The 5,048-nt window shown below is 38.4% G+C and overlaps 1 pseudogene; it reads left to right on the forward strand.

The window, feature by feature from the left end:
• Positions 1-3,402: 3,402 nt before the first annotated feature.
• Positions 3,403-4,369, forward strand: LOC106978616 (olfactory receptor 2J3-like; annotated as a pseudogene).
• The last annotated feature ends 679 nt before the right edge of the window (positions 4,370-5,048 follow it).

The following is a 5,048-nucleotide window of genomic DNA, read 5'->3' on the forward strand; positions in this document are numbered from 1 at the left end:
TTCATTTACCTCTCTCTTTTTTCTTCCATTGCTTGCTGGTTTTGTTTATTAAATTCCACATATGTGTGAAATCATATGGTATTTGTTTTTCTTTAATAAACTTACTTCACTCAGCATAATACTTTAGCTCCATCCTGTGCAAATGGCCAGGTTTCATTCTTTTTGCGGTTGAGTAATATTCCATTGTATCTATATATACCACATTTTACCCCCTCATATCTAGGAGTAGGGTAAGGTTTAGGGCTAGGTTTAGGGAAGGTGTTAGTGTTAACCCCAGAGTTATATTATGTGGCTGGTATCCTGTAGATCAAAGACCTCTCTAGGGATTAGGTTTGGGTTAGGATTTTAATTAGGGATTAGGAATTATGGTTTTGGGTTAGGGTTAGTGCTAGGTTTAGGGTTTAATTAAGGTATGTGGCTAGCAACCTGCAGTTTAGAGACCTCTCCAGAGAATGAAATACCAGAATTCTGTTGGAGTGAGAATAGATATGGCAGCTGTCTACTAAGCTGAGGGAAGGAGTGGAGTTAGGGCTGTAAATACTCTTACATAGATTTTCTAAACTTTTTTAGGCATAAACTTGTAATTGATTCTATAAGACAATCAGGAAAGCATAAAAGGTGTAGTTCCACTCTCAAAAAGCACCAGGTTAATAACGAAAAGGTGAGTTTTAATGTATTCCATCTTTTCTGTTTCATGGCTCCTGAATCTCCCCTACTTCTAACCAGTAGTCCCTCAAATTTGGGCTTTACCGCCATGGGGGGCAGGGGAAAAATCAGGTGAATGAGCAGAACCCATTCCTTTCATTGACAATACAATTCAAAGTAACTTTACCCCACTGGTTGGTAATAAGTTCTGTGGTGTCCCAGTACAAGGACAACATCATGTTGAAGGAATTTCTGTGAAGAGTTTTCTTCTTGTGAATATTACACTGCTCTAACCTGGACAGTTCCTTGAAGGGTATTAATTGCAATTATGGGATTTGTCTTCCCCATGGTCCCAGTCAAGGAAAGAAAGTCACATTATTCTTTTTGTTTCCTTAAAGGCCCTATTTGCTCTGGGATAAGGGTTCCATCCCCTGATACCTTAAATGCCCTAAAGAATTCTTGCATTCTGCTCAAAGCACATCTTCTTGACAAGCTCAGCCTTTCTTTTCTGTGACAGTGATAGCCACAGTTTGTTTTAGATTCTGCTTTCCATGGTTAGATTTTGAACATTAGCACAGTTGGTACACGAAGGCAGTTAGGTCGATAGTCTCAGGTTGCATGATATCCAGAGAGCTTGATTGCTTTGTAAATGGTAAAGCATAGAGCACGAAGAGAACAGTGGGGAGAGGGACAAATATATGAAGGTCAGTATGGAAAAGCTGAGAGAGCCCTGGATAAGAACTAGGTTTAGTTCAAAGACACAGACATGAAAGGAATTAGGAGAATGTCTGTTAGTGACACTGGGGTTAAAAGAGAGCGCTAAGCCACCCATTTTTCCCATGATGTTTGACTTCAAAGAATAGAAGATATTTTATTCCACAATTCTAAAGCTACCTTTATAGGGCCTTCATTCCCTCTTTTCCTCTAAGAAGAAAATCAAGACATAAATCTCTAAATTTCTCTTTTTACGAATTCTGGATAGTTTGTCCCTTATCTCTTATTCCTTTTCACTTCTAGGAGAATGCTAAACAATGGCTGGTATTGCAGTTAAATGTTACACAACTGCTGCTTTCTTTTAATTAATGTACAAAGGAATTCAGACAGCTTTCTTTCTAAGGCAAGACAGTTTTGACTACCTCAGAGGAAATACCCACAACATTTGAGTTAAAATATTATGTGGTGTATTGCCTCTCATTTTAGGAAAATAAGAAAAAAATCACTTGGAAAATTTCCACCATCCCTCATGAGGTTAATGACACATTACGAATAATATAAAATGGTGTATAGATATATTTGTGAATCGATCTTAATAATCTTGGGCCACATTAAATGTTCCTGTCTCTCCAGCTGTAATTTGACCAATTAGACATCCCTTACAACTTTTTAAAATGCTAATATTATAATATTTGAGCTAGTTAAAGTCCTTCAAAAGACTGTATGTGGGTCTCTTCTGCCTGAATGTGTGATTGCTGTCTTCTGTCAGAGGGTGAGGGGAGATGTGTTGGGGCAAAGCTATTTGGGAATATGTAAATGTGGGTTACTATATCTTTTAGCAACAATTATTAAGTGTTAGTATTTTCTATGAAAGATTGGTAACACACAAGAGAAAACAAGCAAACAAAAACCAAATTGTTAATACACATTGGAGTTCCTAAACTTTATTTTTCACAAAAATAAACAAGCACAAAAGATCAAGTATAAAAGAAACTTACAACTGGGTTTTATGCAATATTCACATATCTTTGCCTATTAAAAATCAGTGAGTTTTCTATTCAGAAGTTCAATTTGAAATTGTAGAAAACCTAAAAATGTGGAATAATTATAAATTATGACTTAGAGTTCAAATGTCTTAGCTGCTGTCCTAGAGCATGTGGAATTTTGTGGAAACTGTCTGTCCAGCTCTTGCCCATGCCTCACAGCCTGGGATTCACATTTAGTCCCAAGAACCACAGGATCCTGTCCAGCTTCCTGCTCTAAACACCTTCCCTTTTCCTTTTGCTTCCTCTGCAATTTTCTTCGATTCTGTAATTTCATTTTGGTCTTTCAAAGTTAGTTCTAGTCTCATTTATGGTTGGAAGTATGCCATCACTGAATCCTCCTTATTTCATGTCTCAATTAGTATTAAGACCTTTAGTTTGGCTCATAGTGTGAATACTCATTTTGGGATGTATGTGTGAACACGTGAGCCTTTGTTTATACTTCCAGTTGATGCTATTTCTTTTTTGTCTAAAAATAAGTCGTTAGCATACATAAATGAATAAGAATATTTTCTTCTTCCTGTAACCATAGTGCAATTGAAATTTATTTTTTTCACCAAATATTAACATTTTAAAGTTGGTACTCAGTTGTTTTTCATCTCATGGTAGGCTCTCATTTATATGTAAGATTATTAAGAGTAGAGATATTCCTTTCTTTGTAACCACAAAATTGGAAATGGCCTGAAAATACATAAAAGAGGAATAAATTGAAAGGTTTTTTTGTTAAAAAGATTATTTTTCATGAAGATGGTCTTCCTGGCTATGGAACTTAATCTTTAATCTTTATTTATCCAATAGCAATTTAGTGATTCATAAAAAGAACTCATTCACTTCAGAAGTTATTGATCTTATCTACAACAGGAAGAAATATGTGAATGAAAAATAAAAACAAAACTATAAAAATGTTACTGAAACAAGAGCATTTTGGAAATGGCATAGGTTTTCCCCACACTACTGACCAGTGTTTAACAACCTTTGAGTTATCAGCCTTTGAGTTTATGGTTCTTTCTTCAGGTACTGGAAAAAATGAATGATGATGGGGAAAAATGCAAGTTCTGAAGGCTACTTTGTTCTACTGGGTTTTTCACATTGGCCTCATCTGGAAGTAATTCTCTTTGTGCTTATCTTGATGTTCTACTTGGTGACATTGATAGGCAACCTGTTTATCATTGTCTTGTCATGCCTGGACGCCCATCTCCACACTCCCATGTACTTCTTCCTCTCAAACCTCTCTTTTCTAGATCTCTGCTACACCACCAGCTCCATCCCTCAGTTGCTGGTTAACCTCTGGGGCCCAGAAAAGACCATCTCTTATGCTGGTTGCATGACTCAACTTTACTTTGTCCTCGCATTGGGAACCAGAGTGCGTCCTCCTGGTGTTCATGTCCTATGACCGTTATGCAGCTGTCTGTAGACACCTGCAATACGCCATGGTCATGAACGCTTGCTTCAGCCACCTGTTGGCTATGGCTTCCTGGGTCAGTGGCTTTATCGCCTCAGCACTTCATTCCTCCTTTACCTTCTGGGTCCCCCTCTGTGGACATCGCCAAGTGGACTATTTCTTCTGTGAAGTTCCAGCACTGCTGCGATTATCGTGTGTTGATACCCGTGCTAACGAGCTGACCCTCCTGATCACGAGCTCCATTTTCGTCCTCATACCACTCATCCTGATTCTCAGCTCATATGTTGCCATTGCCCTGGCTGTGTTTAGGATGCAGTCATCAGTCAAACTTCAGAGAGTCTTTGGAACATGTGGATCCCATCTTATGGTTGTGTCTCTCTTTTTCATTCCAATCATGTGCATATATCTGCAGCCACCATCAGGAAGTTCTCAAGATCAAGGCAAGTTCATTGCCCTCTTTTATACTGTTGTTACGCCTAGCCTCAATCCTCTAATCTACACTCTCAGAAACAAAGATGTAAGAGGGGCAGTAAGGAGACTAGTGGGATGGGAGTGGGATTTGTGATAGATCACAATTTTTATCCTGCAACTTTTGTTCAGAGTCTGGTCCATCTTGGAAGGTGGTTTCCCTCTTTCTTTGATACTTATTTTAGTCTACAACCCAGAAAGCATAGAAGAAAGTTCAGTCCTAACTTTGGATTCATTTTATTGACTAATTCTAAAACATTATCTAGAGGTAACTTTTTGATTTGTAACACTTTAATCTTTAATAATTCCATATTTAGTGTCCACAGAAATTAGGGACTTTTTTAAAGTTTATTTATTCATTTTGAGAGAGACAGAGAAAGCACAAGTGGGGGAGGGTCAGAGAGAGAGAGAGAGAGAGAGAGAGAATCCCTAGCAGGCTCCATAAAGCACTGAGCCTCATGTGGGCTTGAATTCACCAAACAGTGAGATCATAACCTCAGCTGAAATCAAGAGTTGGATGCTCAACTGACTGAGCCACCCAGTTTTCACTAGGAGCTGAGTTTTAAAAATAATATGTTAAGGGGAGCCTGGGTGGTTCAGGATAATTAGGCTTTGGACTCTTGACTTTGGCTCAGGTCATGATCTCATGGTTTGTGAGTTCAGGTCCCACATCTGGCTCTGCACTGACAGTGTGGAGCCTGCTTGGGATTCTGTCTCCCTGTCTGTCCCCCACTGGCTCTCTCTCTCTCTTTCAAAATAAATAAATAAAAACTTTA

The sequence above is a fragment of the Acinonyx jubatus genome, chromosome B2 (genome assembly GCF_027475565.1).
Source record: "Acinonyx jubatus isolate Ajub_Pintada_27869175 chromosome B2, VMU_Ajub_asm_v1.0, whole genome shotgun sequence".
In the NCBI taxonomy this organism is placed as follows: domain Eukaryota; kingdom Metazoa; phylum Chordata; class Mammalia; order Carnivora; family Felidae; genus Acinonyx; species Acinonyx jubatus.